This window comes from Anolis carolinensis, chromosome 4 (genome assembly GCF_035594765.1).
Source record: "Anolis carolinensis isolate JA03-04 chromosome 4, rAnoCar3.1.pri, whole genome shotgun sequence".
In the NCBI taxonomy this organism is placed as follows: Eukaryota; Metazoa; Chordata; class Lepidosauria; order Squamata; family Dactyloidae; genus Anolis; species Anolis carolinensis.
In genome coordinates, this window is record NC_085844.1 from 82259900 (window position 1) to 82280464 (window position 20565).

The window sequence follows — 20565 nt, forward strand, 5'->3', positions numbered from 1 at the left end:
GATATTTGTCTTAACCTATTATTTATATTATCTGTGCATGTAAATGTCTAAACATTTTCAAATACAGTAGAGTTCCGGTTATCCGAATTCCGGTTATCCGACAGTCTGTATTATCCGACGTGTCAGCGGCATCGTCCCGGGTGTTTGCTGGGGGGATGAGACACGGCTGGCACAAACCTTTACCTCCCGGCAAGCACCTGAATCTTGGAGAGGCCCGCTGTGCGTTGCTAAGCAGCAACACATGGCGGGCTTCTCCAAGCCAGTTGCTTGCCGGGAGGGAAAAGTCTAGTCCCTCCCAGCAAGAACCTAGCACTTTGGAGAGGCCCACTGCGTGTTGCTAGGCAGCAACACGCAGCAGGCTTCTAGGCAGCAATGAGCCTTTCCAAGCCGTTTGCTTGCCAGGAGGGAAAAGTCTCCTCCTTCCCGGCCAAGCACCCTGCTTGGAAAAGCCCCCTGTGCGTTGCTGCCAAGAAAACAGCTGTTTTTCTAGGCAGCAGCGAGCCTTTCCAAGCCGGTTGCTTGCCGGGAGGGATAATAGGGCCTCCCTATTATCCAACAGTTTAAGTAATCCAACATTCAGCCCACCTGTTTATGTCAGAACTCTACTGTACTGCAAAAGACTTGGCACACACTGCTGGATGGGCACCCACTTTGGAACCCACCTGGTGCCGCCACCCCATTTGTAACTAGGCGTTATATGTAAGTCGGACATTTGTAACTTGGGGACTGCCTGTGGTAAAATTATTTTTCTTGCCTAGATACATACAGCACAGATTTAAATAAGGAAAGCAGTCCTCACTGCTCACAATCTCTTTTCAGACTCACCCACCTGTGTTCTTACAATATCTGTTTCTAGTCTGGTCCTTGCTGCTGAGATCTAGTGTAGCCAGCCCCAAAGATTAGGAGTATGTAGGAGTATGAAAACTTGCAAGTTCAAAGCTGCACTGCTGCTTTCCTTCCTTACCAGGAAAATCCACTCCAACAGTCTGTGCAGGAAGGAAGCAGAAAAGATGTAGGAGACAAGGGGTAATAAGTGGCAATGAGCTATGGGGCAGCTTGGTAGCCTGTTTCTATGGAATCATTTTAGTGGGTTCAACACAACCCTGTGGGGGCTGGATTTTACTCAAAAATGGCATTGAAAAGGAACAGCAGTTGCTTCTGACAGACACCCTCTCTCATTACATTCTAATACAGTGGTTCTCAAATTCTGGCATTTGTGGTGTCTTGAACTTCAGCTCCTCCAAAGTCTCAATCAGTATGGCCAATGCCCAGGAATGCTAGGAGCTGAAAATCCCAACATCTGAATGAAGACATTTATGAACCACTGTTCTAATGGAAAATAAACTTTTGCGCATGCATAAATGATCTGCATGCATGGTGCCACTGAATATTTAAAAAGCCATTAAAGTTAAAGCTTTGAAGAGAAGAATATTGGAATTTGGATGATGCCACTGCTAAATGGAAGCAGCATGGGTGCAGAGCCAATTTAGGACTCAGGGCAAGTGTTATAATTTTTGATAGGTTTGCAGAGCAGATACATGGAGACTCCTGTCAAATTAGCAAAATGGAGACATGCTTTCTCTATTCTATGATGCCCATAACATAATAAATACAATTTTGTGTTACATAAGACGTAAACAAAGGCCCCTACCACACAGCTGAATAAAATCCCACATTATCTGCTTTGAACAGGGATATATGACAGTGTGGACTCAGATATTCCAGTTCAAAGCAGATATTGTTTGGTTTTCTTCCTTGATATTCTGAGTTATATGACTGTGTGGATGGGCCCCAAGCCTTATTGCTTGAGCTACCAAGTGCATAATACTTGACCAAACATGGACTGTCTCATCCATTTTTGTTTGTTTCTCTCCTGTTGCATTTGTCAACTGCTATTTGACAAATAGGCCCAGGCTGTGGCGTAGGTTGGTGAGCAGCCTGCTGCAGCCAGCTGCAACAAATCACTCTGACCAAGAGGTGATGAGTTCGAGGCCAGCTCGGAGCCTGCGTTTGTCTCTGTCTTTGTTCTATGTTAAGGCATTGAATGTTTGCCTTATATGTGTAATGTGATCCGCCCTGAGTCCCCTTCGGGGTGAGAAGGGCGGAATATAAATATTGTAAATAAATAAATATTTGAAGGTAAATAGATGGGAAGACAATCAAGGGACACGTCAGAGTTGTGCATTCAGACATCACAACAAAGTGGCTTAAACTACCCAGAGTTCATAAGCAGCAGCAAATTGCAGTTTTGGACTACTTAACAAACCATAGCAATAGTAGCACGGACATCAGAATAAACTGAATTTTAACAAACCATACTGTGATTTGTGTTGTGGGAACACAGTTATGATTGAACCGGGGTCAATATATTTAGAAGGCAAATTCATGTTGTGTTTTTATGCCTACATTTGATTTAAAAGAAATATATATTTGCATCACAGACCTGAATGCAGGTTACATTATATCTGCAGCAAGGTGAAACTCCATTAAAAAAAACCCAACAGGTGAATCCACTGATATCAGTCACGCCTAAGACTTTTCTAAGGCCCCTTCTACACTGCCATATAAAATCCAGATTTTCTGTTTTGAACTGGATTATATGGCAGTGTAGACTCATAATCCAGTTCAAAGCAGATAATGTGGATTATCTGATTTGATAATCTGAAGTATTATGGCAATGTAGAAGGAGCCTGACTAGGAAAATTAATTCATTTATATTTTATGTAGTTGATAAAATATTTATATCCTAACATTTATCCAAATATCTCATGGCAACAACCAATAAAATAAAAAAAAACTTTAAATGTAAAAAATGTGAAATAAAATGTTTAAAATATATTAAACATGATATAAGAAGTTTGAAACCATGTACAAGGACAAAATGAATGAAAACCCTTATATCCTATCACCTTTAATTTTAAAAGCCATGTTTCAACTTAGCAGCAAAATGAGACCAATAGGAGAGCAAATGGGATGCCACAACCAAGAAGTCCCCCTTCCACCTGCTCATGCAGGGCGGTGCCCCTACAGTTGTCCAGTGCAGCAGACCCCAAACCCGAGTAGGTAGATACAGGAGAGGAGTTCGTTCAAATATTTAACCCCCAAGCTGTTCCTTATCTGATGTTCTTTACAATGCTTGAGAAGCATAACTCCCACCTTTATGTTTTTGGAAGTCCGTGCGAAGTACAGATATATAGAAGTTGAATTTCCAAGATGTGCTCAGATATGAATATATATATATACTAGCTGTGCCCGCCGGAGCAGTACCTATTGATGCACTCACATTTGCATGTTTTTGAACTTCTGGGTTGGCAGAAGCTGGGGCTAACAGTGGGGGCTCTCTCCGCTCCCCCAATTCAAACCTGTGGCCTTTCGGTCCAGAAGTTCAGCAGCTCAGCGCTTTAACACGCTGCGCCATCAGGGGATATTATTTCCTAAAGGTTGTGAATATACAATATTTCTGATTGGTTTTTTTTTGTTTGTTGGAGGCAAGTATGAATGCTGCAATTAGGGAAAATGATTAGGATGTAATGGCCTTGCAGCTTTAAAGCCTGGCTGTTTCCTCCCTGAGTGAATTTTTTGTTGGGAGGTGTTAGCTGGCCCTGATTGTTTCCTGTCTGGAATTCCCTTGTTTTCAGAGTGGTGTTGTTTGCGATATTTTATGTGCTTCTACTGTCTGTGGCCCTGAGAAAACAGAGGATTTTTCAGACTTTGATGATGGGAATACTTTGTTGGGAGGTGTTAGCTGGCCCTGATTGTTTCCTGTCTGGAATTCCCTTGTTTTCAGAGTGGTGTTGTTTGCGATATTTTATGTGCTTCTACAGTCTGTGGCCCTGAGAAAACAGGATTTGCCAGACTTTGATGATGGGATTACTTTGTTGGGAGGTGTTAGCTGGCCCCGATTGTTTCCTGTGTGGAATTCCCCTGTTTATTTACTGTCCTGGTTTTAGAGATTATATTGTTCTGCATTATTCTATCCCAGTAATTATTTCATATTAAAGAAGAATCTCACTTATCCAACATTCGCTTATACAATGTTCTGGATTATCCAACGCAGTCTGCCTTTTCATAATCAATGTTTTTGTAGTCAGTGTTTTAAATTCATTGTGATATTTTAGTGGTAAATTTGTAAATACAGTACAGTAGAGTCTCACTTATCCAACATAAACGGGCCGGCAGAACGTTGGATAAGCGAATATGTTGGATAATGAGGAATTAAGGATAACCCTATTAAACATCAAATTAAGTTATGATTTTACAAATTAAGCACCAAAACATCATGTTAGACAACAAATTTGTCAGAAAAAGTAGTTCAGTACACAGTAATGCTATATAGTAATTACTGTATTTATGAATTTAGCACCAAAATATCACGATATATTGAAAGCATTGACTACAAAAATGCGTTGGATAATCCAGAACATTGGATAAGCGAGTGTTGGATAAGTGAGACTCTACTGTAAATACTACATAGCATTACTGCACATGGAACTGCTTTTTCTGTCAAATTTGTTGTATAATATGATGTTTTGGTGCTTAATTTGTATAACGATTACCTAATTTGATGTTTAATTGGCTTTTCCTGAATCCCTTCTTATTATCCAACATATTCACTTATCCTGCCGGCCTGTTTAAGTTGGATAAGTGAGACTCTACTGTATATTGATAATCTTAAATTATCTGCTTAGAACTGGATTATATGAGGCCCCTTCTTCACAGCTGTATAAAATGCACACTGAAGTGGATTATATGGCAGTGTGGAGTCAAGATAATCCAGTGCAAAGCAGATAATACAAGATTATAAATGGGTTATATAGCTGTGTGGAAGGGCCTTGAGTCTACACTGCCATATAATCCAGTGCAAATTAGATAATCTGTGGAAGAAGTCTAAGTGAGGCCTAAATCTGCCTGTCCCCTAACTGAAACCTGGCTGTCCCTTGGTTGCTAGGCAACCAAGTGGGCAGAGATTAGCCCTCTAAACTGGCAGCAATTGGATAAAAACAATTATTGCTCTCCCTCTAATTAGGACTTTATTTTTCTTTTCTTTTTGTTGTATCAACCTTGAGGCGTGGATGATGGGTTGTGTTGTCAAATTTTGAGGTTGGGGGGCCTGTACTTTTGTTGTTTTGTGAATTGCCGTGATGCCATCACTCTTTTATATATATAGATATAGATAGAGAGAGAGAGAGAGAGAGAGAGAGAGAGAGAGAGAGAGAAAATAAACAGCTGTATTTCCTGTTACATTCACATATTTCCTATATATATAGGATATATGTGAATGTAAAAGGAAATACAGCTGTTTGCTTTCTTCCTTCATGCCTCACCTATCTCTGCAAGAGTAGCTTCAGCAATTTTAATGGTCATTTCTATCAGTATCCTCTTTTGTGGCTAGTGTAACTTATCTGGAGTTGGGAAGAGAATGTAAAAACTGCATTAAGGTGCTTTAATAAAGGTTATTGACACAGTTGTACTAAAACATTCCCTCTGACCTGTTACTCACTGGGCACTTTGATATAGAGTAGATCTCCGGGAACTGAAAAAGGAAGGATGGTGACTAAAATGTAGATGGTGGAAAACTTGACTTATATCCAACAACACACCATATAGGGAACATTTCCATTCCTATAAAATGGCAATACATACAGAGAGGGAAGTCTTATTTTCTGCCAAGTCACATCCAGCTGAATTATTTAGGGTAGTGAGGGGTCTAGATCCGATTGTAGAGCCCTCGGCAGTTACTTCATTTTACTTATCCCATGGGATGAAATCACAAGTGACTGCAAGTCCTCACACCACCACTTTGTGCTTTTCTTGCATGGCAGAAACAGGTTGGACTGGGTGGCCCCTGGGATTACTCCTATGATTGATGAGGAGATCAAAGATTTGGGGGTCTCGCTGGAAATGGAAACCCGCGCTAGACCCAGAAGGAGGGTTGTACAAAACTTGGCAAGCTTGCGAGAAGTAAATAAAGACTTCCCTATTCCCAATAAAAGGATCACCAAGTTTGAAGCAGAGGTCACCGAATTTATTCTGGTCCAGCTGGGGCAGGATAATGGCAGCAATAAGTTGTAAGAAGTACTGGCATGCCATTACGCAGAAAAATACACATTTTATACTTTTGCATTTTGAATTTCCTGCTCTTGCCCACCCAGCTGGCTCCTTGCTGATTGGCCAGGGGAGTCCCTGACGTCAGGAGTCAGGAGGAGCAGTCTGGCGGCTCGCGCGCCTCAGCCAATGGGAGCGCAAGCCCCGTCTGTGACATCTCTCCATGGCTGGCCAATGGGGGAGATGGAGGCGTGGCACCAAGAGAAACAAAGACAATCATATGTTGATGAAAGGATTAATGAGTGACCCTATGTTGCATCCTTTGTCAAGCAGTCCAGGGTCCTGCTAACCAGACCTGTCTATTGATATACCGATTGGAAGAACAAGTCCCTTGGATGGAAGTCTGACACCTGAGTGTCAGTCCTATTGTCAAAAGAGCAGCAGCATCGGTAATCTTGATGGGATTAAAAATGATTCAGAGTCCGAGGAAGGGAGATGGCTTTGTCTTGTCAACTGCAGCTTACCCTTGCCTCCTTGCAGAGGAGATAAGCCATTTAGGTGAATGATTGGAATGTTGCTCCATTCTCAAGTGGCCTGGCTTCACCCTCCGAAGTTTGAGAAAGAGTCCTTTGTTTTATTTCCAGATGGTGATCATGGTAAACCATTTTTGTAGAACATGGCCTGAGGCAGGTAGGTGGCACTCAGGTCAGGATGTTGTGCTGGCCAAAAGGTCACATCAGGGTCACAGTGCTTCTTTTTATAAGGGGCAGGATATCATAAAGAATAATAATAAAATAAAATAAAATTGATAGGAGACACATGTGGGATTCACAATGGGGGAGAAACACGAGATCCAGCATCCCCACATGTTGGGAGACAAACGCAGGTAGACTCATGGGGCTTTCAGAGAGCTTTGATCTCTCCTGTGTTTCCCATGAGGGACAAAGAGAAGAATCCGGAGGTTCTCAAGTAGCCCATCAGGCAAAAAGGCTTTTGGGGTTCCCCTAAAACTGGGAGACGGCTCAAGGGATACAAGGGGTTAATGCAGGAAAAGGGGTCTCTGATACCTTAAGAGTTCATAAGAAGGCACAAAAGGTCCTTTTTATATCACATTGCCCATGCTTATTCATAAAAAGGCTACTCATTCATGAAAAAGAACCAATTCATTTGTCAGGAGGCGAATCGGGGCTATTGTGGCAAAAAGCGAGATAGCAGTTTAGTTTAAAAAGTGTTCTGGAATGAAATGGAATTTGTCTGGAGTGAATCCGTTGAGTTGCAGATACGGGGACCCAGTGGGTTTTTGTATCAGCGGTTGGAAAAACTGCATTCCCTTGTTCCCGAAGCGGTTCTGGAACGCCTCAGCCAAGCCGGTGGGGATCCGTGGCTCGGAAAGGGGTTTATTGTTAATTTTGGGGTTGTGGAAAGAGCTCTTTTGTAGGCTGGGAAGTGAAAGCGAACAGCAGATACAATTTATTACTCTTGGTTAATGTGTAGCAAAGGACAATGGAGCCTTAATGGAGAGAGGTTGCCTGCGGTTTTCAGCTCCTGTAGCAGTTCTGAAGGAAGGATACAATGCTTCTGTGTGACTGAAGCCTATCTGAAAGGGAAATTCAGGGTTCCTGCGAGCCTGTGGAACTCCTGGCAGAAATCAGCTGTGTGTCAAAGCAAGGCTACTCAATGCTAATCAAGCTTTCTAATTGCAACATTCACACTTGCCGCAGTGTTGAAGACATGACTGTTTAAACAGGCTTTTGGCAATGATTAGTCAATCACTTCAATATGGACAAGGCCTCTCTTTATATTGATACGCCTCGATTCGGGTAGTAGGCTCTTTTTAACTTGTAGGAATGACTATGTTTTAAACTAATGTTTCAGAATTTTTATTGTTTATTTTGTTGCTTGTGCTTTGTTTTATTGTGTTTGTATATTGTATATTGTTATTATTATTTGTTTCTTTCATTTTTATGTGTCTTATTGTATTTATTCATGTTGTGAGCCGCCCCGAGTCCCTTGGAGAGATGGGGCGGGGTACAAATAAAGTTTATTTATTTAAATGTATTCTTATTCAAACAGACAAGGGTTCTTTCTCCCACCCTGGACATTACCCAGGTTTTGTTGGCCTTATTGCCAAAAAAATATTTGAAGATGCCTGCCATAGGCCCCTTCCGGACAGCTGAATAAAATCCCACATTATTTGCTTTGAACTGGGCTATATGGCAATGCGGACTCAAGGCCCTTCCACACAGCCTATATCCCAGAATATCAAAGCAGAAAATCCCACAATATCTGCTTTGAACTGGGTTATCTGAGTCCACACTCAGATAATGTGGGATTTTCTGCCATGATATTCTGGGATATAGGACTGTGTGGAAGGGCCCATAGATACAGGTGAAACATCAGGAGAGAATGCTACAGGAACATGGCCATACAGCCTGAAAAACTCACAGCAACCTAGGGCCCTTCTACACAGCCCCATATCCCAGAATATCAAGGCAGAAAATCCCACAATACGGGCTATCTGAGGCCCCTTCTACACATCTGAATGAAATCCCACATTTTCTCCTTTGAATTGGAATATATGGCAGTGTGGATTCAGATAATCCAGTTCAAAGCAGATATTGTGGGATTTTCTGCCTTGATATTCTGGGTTATATGGCTGTGTGGAAGGGCCCTGAGTGCACTGTCATATTCAGTAGAGTCTCACTTATCCAACATTCTGGATTATCCAACACATTTTTGTAGTCAATGTTTTCAATACATCGTGATATTTTGGTGCTAAATTCGTAAATACAGTAATTACTACATAGCATTACTGCATATTGAACTACAGTAGAATCTCGCTTATCCAACATAAACGGGCCAGCAGAACGTAGGATAAGCAAATATGTTGGATAATAAGGAGGGATTAAGGAAAAGGCTATTACACATCAAATTAGGTTATGATTTTACAAATTAAGTAAAATTTTACAAATTAAGCACCATAACATCATGTTTAACAACAAATTTGACAGAAAAAGTAGTTCAATACGCAGTAATGCTATTACTGTATTTACGAATTTAGCACCAAAATATCATGATGTATTGAAAACATTGACTACAAAAATGCGTTGGATAATCCAGAACGTTGGATAAGTGAGACTCTACTGTACTTTTTCTGTCAAATTTGTTGTATAACATGATGTTTTGGTGCTTAATTTGTAAAATCATAACCTAATTTGATGTGTAATAGGTTTTTCCTTAATCCCTTCTTATCATCCAACATATTCACTTATCCAACATTCTGCCGACCCGTTTATGTTGGATAAGTGAGACTCTACTGTATTCCAGTTCAAAGCAGATGTGGGATTTTATTCAGCTGTGTGGAAGGGGCCTTAGCCTAGTACAAGCTGCTTCTTTTCATTGGTGGCATCCAAATCTTAATTCCCCTCCCCTCCCCCAGTGGTACAGTCCAGTGTCTTCCCCCTTAGGGTCCTACCACTTCGCTCAAATCAAGGGGGGTTTGGGATTGTGCGCCTTTCTTTTTGGCAAGGAGAGTGGAGGGAGGGTTCCTGTCAACGGTTGTGGGCGGGGCCTCTCGCACGCGAGGGGGGCGTGGCTTCTGCTCGACGGGGACGGGGCGGGCCTTGGCTCCGGAAAGCTCCGCTTCTCCTCAGGTCGCGGCGCGAGCTGTTCCTGGTCTCCCTCCTCCCGCAATTGATTCCCTCAGAGCCTGCTTGTCAGCCAGCCAGCCAGCCGTCCATCTCTTCAGTCACTCAGTCAGTCGCGCGCCCACCGCCCTCACAAAAGCGGAGCCTGAGAGGGAAGACAGGCAAGAAGGAAGGCAGGCAGGAAGGCGAACCCGGCCGGGACGCCAGGCCGGCTGCTGGCGAAGGTGAGCGGGAAGGGAGCGCCATGATATATGTGTGTGTGTGTGGGGGGGGGGGGGGAGTCTGTTGCTGAGGGGAGCCGAGGCCAGGCCTCCCAGGGCCTTCTTCCCAAAAGGAGCAGCAGCCTTCCTGGCTGAGCCCACCAGCAGGACGCTGCAGCTTTCCTGATCCGGAAAGGGGAGGGGGAGGGGCAACGTTGGGTTTCTCCGGTGCTGTGGATATTTTCTATTTCTCTGTTATATTGATCCCCTTTTTGGTGTTACGTCGTGAATCTCAGTGGACTGAAATACTCCATTTGTATCTTGGGGGCTGGGGGGCTTAGACATGAATATACCACTGCTGTGTTTGGCCTGGGAAGGTAAACAATGCAGGCAGTTTGCATGGAGGCGTCCCTTTTTTTGGGGGGGGGGGGGGGCTGGAGAGGAGAACCTCTTTGGTGAATTGGACCCCCCGCCTTTCCTCCCAGTGCCTATCTGCGTTTCCTTTCAGTCTTTCCTCCCACTGCTGCCTTTCAGCCTTTCCTCTCAGTCCCTTTCTGCCTTCCCTTTCAGCCTTTTCTCCCAATGCCTTTCTCAGGAGCAAGAAGACAGCCAAGCTTATACTGCTTCAGATGTGGCTGTCAGAGGAAGCTTGCCTCCTTGACGGTGATACTGAGTGCATAATCCCAGCAATAATAATAATAATTGCAATGGCTGGGATTATGCACCCACCTCAGTCACCCACGTTGAGAAGTACAAGCCCTCCAATCCTTGGGGACTGTCTAGCATGGCCTTGGAGGCAAGGAAGAATGGGGGATTGTGTGTGTTTTTCTGCACCAGTTATCTGTGCCATTGGAGGAAGAGGTGATATCTGAGGGCCTTTCCACACAGCCATATAACCCTGAATATGAAGGCAGATAATCCACAATTTCTGCTTTGAACTGGATTATCTGAGTCCACACTGCCCTATATTCTATATTGTGAATTTTATACAACTGTGTGTAAGGGGCCTGAGGCCCCTTTTACGCTGTCATATAAAATCCAGATTATCTGCTTTGAACTGGATTATGTGGCAGTGTATGTAATCCAGTTCAAAGCAGATAGATACTTTGATTTGATAATCTGGATTATATGGCAGTGTAGATCTAGGGCCCTTCCATACAGGCCCTATATCCCAGGAACAGATCCCAGGTTTTCTGCATTGACCTGGATTATGTGAGTCCCCACTGCCAGATAATCTGAATTAAACAGAATACCTTGGGCCAGATTTTGGGATATAGGGCCTTTCTGGAAGGGCCCTTATCCGGAGCCCCCTCCCTTTTTTCCTTTCCACACAGCCATATAATATAGAATATCAAGGTAGATAATCCACAAAATCTTTGAACAGGATTATCTGAATTCATACTGCCATATAATCCAGTTCAGTGTAGATTTTATACAGCTGTAAAGAAGGGACCTCAGCTTTGTAAAAGATGGAACTGTATCCAGAGGTCTCTTCTGCCCTTTTCTCTCCCAATAAGGCTAGTACTTTTTTTTTGTCCTTACAGCATGAGCTGCAATTAATTGGGATATTCCAGCCCACAGGCTGGTGGCAGTGTAACGTTTTCTTAAAACCCCAAAATGAGGTTAGAAATTAATAATAGACGGTTGTGTTTCCCTCAGAGGCTCAGGCAGCCTGAGCTTTCCTCCTGCTCAAGTAATTGAAAGCCATTGTGCATGGCTTGGAGTAAACACGAACGGCCGTCTTCATTACTTGGAGATTTGATTTGAAAATGAGTCATTCCAGATCAGAAATGGCTCACATAATGGACTGAAATGCTGAGCCTTTTGGTGGAATCAGGTCACACGTTCAGTTTAGCAGCCATGTACACAGGTATGGAGCAGCCCCCACAGGATTGGAAAGGAAGAGATCATTCATATGTTCCATTCCCCTGGGGTTGGGAATTTACCTTTTAATTATTCCCAAAAACATATTTGTCTTTTATAAAGCAAATACCAACTCTTCCCAGGAGGAGGTTCTAACACGTCCCTTTGAGAGCTTGTCTCGGTACTGAGCAGTTCTTACAATATGTAAGGGTTCCACTTTTTCCCATCTAAATCTTCCTCTCTGTAATTTAAAATGCTGTACTGTTTTGGGTGGAGGGAGCTCTTTGTATTCAGTACTGTTATTATTTGAACATGGTCAATATTCCTTATGTGTATGTATCTTCAAGTCACCTGCCCTTACTTTTTAATATTGGTTATTATTATTATTTATTCATTTCTATCCCGCTTTTCGCCCATGGGTGGGACTCAAAGCGGCTTACAAAATACAAAAACAATACAAATACATCCACACACATAATCAGATAAACATATACGAATATAAAAACCCAATTTAACGTATCATATAAAACCGTTAAAACTTACAGCATTTAAAGATATCCATAACCTTCAACTACTGAGGTTATTTGTCAAATATTATCAGACTGCTATCAGGCTGGCATTGCCTATTATCATTCACCTGGGAAGGCCTGGCTCCACAAAAAGGTTTTAATTTGTGAACGAAAGGCCAGTAAGCAGGGGGCCGATTGTACCTCATTAGAGAGGGAGTTCCAGAGCCGCGGGGCCACCACCGAAAAGGCCCTTTCTCTCGTTCCTACCAAACGTGCCTGCGATGATGGTGGGACCGAGAGAACGGCCTCTCCTGGGGATCTCAGGGCTCGAGTGGGTTGGTAGAAGGAAATGGTCCCTCAAGTAGGCTGGGCCTGAACCGTTTAGGGCTTTGTAGGCTAGCACCTCAAATTGGAAACCAGTGTAGCTGCTTCAGGAGTGGAGTAGTTCTTTCTCTATATCCCGCTCTCGTAAGCAGTCTAGCAGCTGACCTTTGAATCCATTGAAGTTTCCAAACGCTTTTCTGGGGCAGCCCCTTGTAGAGCGTGTTACAGTAATCTAGCCTGGATGTGACTAAGGTATGTACTACCATGGCTAGATTGGGCTTTTCAAGGCATGGACGTAGCTGGCGTACAAGTTTTAACCTCCAGGGTCAGCGCTGAGTCCAGGAGGACCCCCAGATTGCAAACCTGTGCCTTCAGGGAGAGTGTGACCCCATCCAGCAGAGGTTGCAACCCAATACCTGATCAGCCCTACAGCTGACCAGGAAGACCTCCATCTTGTCTGGATTCAAATTCAATTTGTTCAACCTCATCCAGTCTGTTACAGTTGACAGGCACTGGTTCAGAGTCAGGATGGCATCCTTGGCATCAGGTGGAAATGAGTTGTAGAGTTGGGTGTCATCTGCGTACAGATGATCTCTCCCAGCGGTTTCATGTAGATGTTAAATACCATGGGGGACAGAATTGCGGTACCCCACAGGACAAAGGCCATGGAGTGGAGCAGGAGTCCCCCAGCACCACCTTCTGGACCCGACTCTCTAGAAAATACCAGAACCACAGCAGAACATTGCCTCAAAGTCCCATTTCCACAGGGCGGTCCAGAAGGATACCATGGTCGATGGTATCAAATGCCCCTGAGAGGTCTAAGAGAACCAGAAGGGACACACTCCCCCTATCTAGCTCTCTACGTACATCATCTACCAAGGTGTCTAATGCTGTCTCTGTCCCATAGCCAGGACTGAAACCAGACTGTGATGGATCAGGATGATCCATGTCATCTAGGAATCCCTGGAGTTGGGCCAGATATTTGTTGGGATGGCCCCATGGTTGTTATGGCTGCCATGAAGTCCTGAGCCACTCCTGACAGGTTGATCTCGGCATGAATGCTGAAATCCCCAGGCTGGAACTCCAGTGCCAAACTCGAGACCACCCTGCTCAGCTCAGGTAGTGCAGTGGAGTAAGCGGTACACTAACAGAACCCTATTGTGTTCCGGCAACCCACCCGCAGATAGACACAGTCAAACCTGGATGATTGTGGGATGGGGCACCTGGTCAGGGAGATGATGTCCATATAGACCACCGCTACTCCTCATCCCCTGAGTCTAGCCTGCTGCTGTACGGAGAACCCTGGAGGACAAAGCCAGGTCAGATTGACTCCTCCGACCTCATCCAGCCAGGTCTCTGTAATACAAGCCAGGCCGCCTTGCTCGTTGTTTTGCCATTTACTGACCTGGCATTGAGCAGCAACAGTTTAAGCCCAGGGGGCCTGCCACTTTGATTACCCATACTACTCACACAACTATGTATAGGAGGAACCATCCTGGGAGAAACAGGCACTGGCCTGAGCACCCTGGTATTGGTGTTGCCCTGGTCTCCTCCATTCTGATCTCCCCCTACCCCACACTACCTCGATGGGGCCCCCCCAGCCCTGCAACCCCCCCCCTCACCTTCCCAACCTCCCTCTTCAAAGTGCACAGTGCCTATAAGGTTAAAAATCCCTACCCCCTTCCTCCCACATAGGCTACCCCCTCTTGTCCCCCCCTTGACATAGCTGGAAATATATAGTTTTGATTTAAAATGCACAAGTGAAGTGTAGTGCAGTTCACAAGATACAGAGCAATATAAATTTGCATTAACCTGCACATAATCAAGTTGTAAAAATCTATAAATCTAATCAAAACACTAGTGCCTAGCTCAATAATGGGCCAGGGATAGACAGGGGGGAAGTATAATACAGGAGAAGGCTGACTTAAAAAATAGAGCTGGTATAATATTCACAGATTGTAACAAACTTACAATAACAATTGGCAATAATAATCACGTTGGTAATTATAGTGGAAAATTGCATTTCCAAAGATGGAATTAAAATTCCAGCGTCCTAGGGGTAATATAAAAGTTATAAATCAGTCCTCAGGCCACTTATGTTCAGGAAGGGAAACCACACCAGGTCAGATGTTCTATGTCTCCTAGAAGACGACAAGATAACCCGCTGAAGAGTGAAGAACACCTCCGAAGACCAGAGCTCTCCCAATTAGCGTCACGGCAGATGTAAGGATGATAGTGATGCCTAGATAGATTAGCCCAGCGGTAGTGGTAAATGGGAAGAGGAGAAGACTAGACTACCACCAAGAGCCACAAGTGATGAAAGGCTTGAGGGAGACATGATGGAAGGTCCAAAAAAAAAAACGTCGGTGGCCGCTCAATAGTAGAAAAGTTCTTGGCCGGGCACCACCAGAGCGGCAGATAAAGATTCTCAGCTGCTTGTTGTTGCTAAGGCTAAGTATGTGAGAATCAATGAATTGGATGTCAGATTTGATTTCTTAAACACAGCTGGTAAAGGGCAGGGAAGAAAGAGAAATGTTTAGCACCTGTACTATATATTTGGGAAATGGTTTGAAAGCTACCAGTTGAAAACCATTATGAGTAGCCTGTGTCTAAATGTTTTTGTGAAGCTAACCTGGTTGTCTAAGGGTAATCTTACTTGCCACACACTACCAGACAGTTGGCTCTTTGCAAGCCTTTTCGAGACAGCACCAGATTTTAATACAACTATCCATGGCTGTATAAATGTACTATTTCGGATAAGCAGCAACACAGGGAGGATACAGATAAATGATTAGATAATGTTCACCAAAGACAATCTAAATATTATTTGGGATATTCATATATTTCTGTCTGTTGTTTGTGATTGTAATAACAGAGAGCATTTTAAAGGGTGTGATATGAAGAAAGTAACCCAGGCACCATCTTCCCTGCCATATAAAATCTGGATTATTTACTTTGAACTGGGTTATATGAGTCTACACTGGTGGTTCTCAACCTGGGATCCCCAGATATTTTTGGCCTACAGCTCCCAGAAATCTCAGCCAGTTTACCAGCTCTCCAAGGCCAAAAACATTTGGGGACCTCAGGTTGAGAACAATTGGTGTACACTGCCATTTAATCCAGTTCAAAGCAGATAATCTGGATTTTACATTACAGTGTAGAAGGGGCCCCAGACCTATCCATCCACACCATTCCAGTCACACATAATTTCTGCTTTACCCTTTAAAAATATGTACTGACATCAGTATTTTTTATAGTAACATAAATAAGGTTGACACATTTTTCTTGGACTCCACATTTGAGAATATCTCCCTTGGGGTGTGTGATAATTATTGTGATTAGTATTGTGGAAAGGTTAGGCATGGGTGAACTGTCAGAAATTGCATTTCCATTGTGAAGCTGGCAAAGAAGAAGATTTAAGCACTGGTATTGTTAAAAGTTGTAATTTATAGGTGTGTTGCCAAGTGTCTGAATAACAGGCTGCTGGGTGACGTGACACAAAGATTATGACTTCTGTTTGTCTCCATGCAATTATTTATTTTGAAAATCCATGTTATGTTCCTTGGTTAATAGCCCATGCTGTAGTAGCAGCAATGCACAGCAGGGTGTGTGTTTTATTGTGCAATAATGTTCAGTGGCTGGAAACCATTCTTCTCCACTTTGTGTCTTGTGACAGACTGTGGGGTTTGATGGTGTTAGACAGCATCTGTGTGCTTTGCCATTTTGCAACATGTAGTGCTCCAAAATGTCAGCACTAAGGCAGATGCGTTCAAACTTTGCTTTTGTTGAGTAGAGTGCCTTTTCTGATGCACAGTGGATCGGAAAGAAAGGGCATGCTGGAAGCTGGGCATTGTCTGTGAAAAGAGAGGGCTGGTTGTTGTGTGGAGGCCTCCTGCCAAAACTGCTAGCTTGATTATTTCAAAATCTAAATGTGATTTTCAGCCTTTCTCATCTCTGCAGTTCTGACACACGAGTCCCCCCTTCTGTCCATTCATTCTCCCAATCTTCCATTCTTACTGAGAACTCTGTGTCTCTATTTTCTTTCTTCTTGGGCTGGATTCTATTCCTTTTTATTATTGCACCTGCTTTTCCTTTCTTTTCAGAGTCTCTCTGCAAATGTGAATGCAGGGAAGATGCAAAATATAACTGAAGGGATTTGCTTGTAGTAACTGAGTTTTTGGGCTCTTTTAAGTTTGAATTAGATGTGAAACAGGTTTTGAACTATTCAGATATTTTTTTATAAGTAGCTTTCTTTCAGCCTAAGCAGTGCTATAGTTTTCTGTTTAAAGAGAGCCATCTTTGCATTATTATCAAGCCATACAATCCTAGAACTTGTTGTCTGTTTGGATGGGGGTTTTAATGTGCAGTCACAATATTTATGTTGCATTGACATCTATTAGACTTGATTATTATGGCATCAGTGATGGAGCAAGTAGGAACTTTTAGCCCTCCAGTTGTTCTGGACCATGGCTTCCACAGTTGCTTATCCTAGGCTTTGCTGGGTACAACTGATGGGAGTTATACGCCAAAACATGTTCCTCATTCCTGAGGTAAGGTATGTAGGGGCTGCAATATTGTTACTGTGTTTAGAAAATTGAGATTTTAGGCATGGGTTAAAAATGAGGTTGCTTGTTGTGCTAGTTACACTTTGTTGGTGCATTTGGATTTCTTACTGTAATTGAAGCTTGATGTGATGAGTTATTGAGATTATAGTATGGCTCTGTCACATGACACTATGGGCAAAATACTAAGGGCTATAGCAAGGGCTGTTGTGGGGTGAGGGGTTGGGGATTTGGGTGAGCATGAGGGCAGTTATTCCCCTTGTATATTGATTGTGTATCAGAGTATTTTTGTTAGCTCTTTGATTCCGTGCAATGAGTGGCTATTAATAGATCTTAGTTAGGCCTACTATGCATGCGAAAGGCAAAACAGGAGGACTTATATTGATAATGCTGTTATAGAGATACTGATGTAACAAAGTCTGGATGAATGTTAACAAAAGATAGTGTTTGCTTTTTAAAAATAAACATTGAATTGTATTCAAGGATTGTTTTTTAAAATTTTGGTGAACACTGTCCTTTTCTTTCCTAGTAATACATTCCACACACAGTTTTTTTTTTGTGTCTGTGGTAGTACAGATTTACTGCTCCACCATTTTTTTTAATTGTCAGTGATCTGAGATAATTTTTTTACGGAGGTTGGAGAAATCCATTGGCAAATCTCCTTGGTAACTTTGATGTTTAAGACAGTGTTATTTGTTAAAGCCAATAGAAAGTTAAGAAAGAGTACTAAAAGATTTTGCTGTTCCTTTTGCTAAAAATGTACTTCTGTAACAGTACTATCTTTTCATAAATGTAATGATAAAACCTTTAGATGCAGAAGGCACCCAAATGGCCAATGACTTTGGATTAAGCAAGAGAATAGCAGTGATGTGAACCATGAGTGTATTTCCCCCCTTTTAGTATTGAAATCTTAAATGGCTGATATTTGGGGCATGAGATGTTCCTTATCTGACATTCATGTTGGACTGAGTAGTTTATGATGCTTGACAAGCATAACTTACGTTTTTGGAAGTCTGTGCGAGGTACAGATATATGGAAGTTGAATTCCCAAGATGTGTTTAAATATGAGTACGTGTTGGAAATATGTGAATATAACAGGAAATGCAGCTGTTTACTTTCTTCCTTCATCCCACACCTATCTCCGCATGAGTAGCTTCAGCAATTTTAATGGTCATGTCTATCAATACCCACTTCTTCATGGCTTATGCAACTTATCTGGAGCTGGGAAGATAATGTAAACACTGCATTAAGGTGATTTAATAAAGGTTGTTGACACAATTGCAGCAACACATTCCCTCTGATCTGTTACTCACTAAGCTCTTTGATATAGAGTGATCTCAGAGAACTGAAAAGAGAAAGATAATGACTAAAATGCAGATGGTGGAAAACTTGACTTATATCGAACAAGACACCATATAGAGAACATTTTTATTCCTATAGAATGGCAATACACACAGAGGGGGGAATCTTCTTTTCTGAACATATTATGTCTGCCAAGTCACAACCAGCTGAATTATTTAGGGAAGTGAGGACTCTAACTCAGGCACCTTCTCCCAAATCCGAATCTAGAGCCCTCAGCAGTTCACTGTAATGCCTTTAATGACCCTTTGACAGATAAATCTCTTATAATCCCTGACTTAGATGCCATTGTTATAGCAGCAGTTGACAATGGGTTGTCCAGCAACTTCATGAGAAGGATTACACTGGATCAGTTTCAGTTGGTGGGTACTGCAGATGTAGAGAAGCTGCTAGGGCTAGTGAGAAAGAGAGCATGTCCTCTTTATCTGTGTCTTTTTTGGCTGGTTGTCTAGGGAAGAGATGCAGTTAGGTCTTAGCTACAAGGTAATTTAATGCATCTCTCCGGGAGGGAGGTTTTCCTTTTAAAATTTTTAAATTAATACACAAATTTTAACTACATAAAACTACATTTTAGGTACAGTAGAGTCTCAGTTATCCAACACTCACTTATCCAACGTTCTGGATTATCCAACGCATTTTTGTAGCCAATGTTTTCAATACATCATGATATTTTGGTGCTAAATGTGTAAATAGAGTAATTACTACACAGCATTACTGCGTGTTGAACTACTTTTTCTGTCAAATTTGTTGTATAACATGATGTTTTGGTACTTAATTTGTAAAATCATAACCTAATTTGATATTTACCCTGTTTCCCCGAAAATAAGACATCCCCAAAAAATAAGACCTAGTAGAAGTTTTGCTGAATTGCTAAATATAAGGCCTCCCCCGAAAGTAAGACCTAGCAATGTTTTTGTTTGGAAGCATGCTCAGTGCCTGCCAAACAGAACACCAGAGCATGCAGGATTGGTAAATGTACATACCAGTTGTACATGGAAATAATGGTAGTAACAAGAAATTCTTGATAGGATTCAGAGTTTGTCTGGTTATGTTGGTTTGTGATGACAACTACTGTACAGTATATAATAAATGTTCTTTTTTGTTCAACAATACATGTGAATTCTTCTTCATGGAAAAATAAGACATCCCCTGAAAATAAGACCTAGCACATCTTTGGGAGCAAAAATTAATATAAGACACTGTCTTATTTTCGGGGAAACACGGTAATAGGCTTTTCATTAATCCCTCCTTATTATCCAACATATTCGCTTATCCAACATTCAGCCGGCCCGTTTATGTTGGATAAGTGAGACTCTACTGTATATGGGGAAAAGCAATCAAAAAAGCAAAAGCAAAAACTACAACAGCTCCCCCTGTCAGCTCCAGCTCCCCATGCATGAGAAGAAGCCTCCCACAAGGATGGCAAAACATCAAAACATATGGGTGTTCTCTGGGCAACGTCCTTGCAGACAGCCAATTCTCTCACACCAGAAGCAACTTGCAATTTCTTAAGTTGCTCCTGACACAAAAAAAATCTTAAGGACATACTTCCACATTAATGTTCAGCCAAAAATCAACAACTAAGTTGACCATAGAGTTTCAACTCCACATCTTGCTCTGAAGTAAGTTTGGAATGTGTCTAGGTAACATGTTTAATCCAAGACTGCCTCTAACCTGGGAGACACCTGCCCTTTCAATCACTTTGCTCAGAAAAGAGAGATGTGATAGTGGCCCGTTCTTGTTGTAAGTCTAAGAAGAGCTTTTTTAGAAGTGGTGATACCAATGCTACTTTTAAACAAGATGGAAAACAGCTCTCTCTGTGGTAAATATGTGAAAAGTAGGAAGATATTGGATAGCAATACATCATAATTAGGAAGTGATTTTAAAGAGAAATATGCAACTTAAACTAGAAGGTTTTTTTCTTATTCTTCAATATATGATAGTAGCAGCTAGTACTGTATGCGCAAAAATGGAAAGAACCAGATGTGCCAGTGTGGACAGCCTGGAGACACAAAATCCAAGAATATGCAGAGATGGATAGATTAACAATGTTTAT

At 42.3% G+C, this 20565-nt stretch overlaps 1 protein-coding gene across 1 annotated transcript in view; it reads left to right on the forward strand.

Annotated features, from left to right (window-relative positions):
* Window positions 1-9638: 9638 nt before the first annotated feature.
* c4h1orf21 (chromosome 4 C1orf21 homolog) overlaps window positions 9639-20565 on the forward strand; it is a 146093-nt gene continuing 135166 nt past the window's right edge. The window contains exon 1 of the mRNA XM_003223408.4: window positions 9639-9916. The gene's annotated coding sequence lies outside the window, so the exon portion shown is untranslated. The remainder of the gene's footprint in view (window positions 9917-20565) is intronic.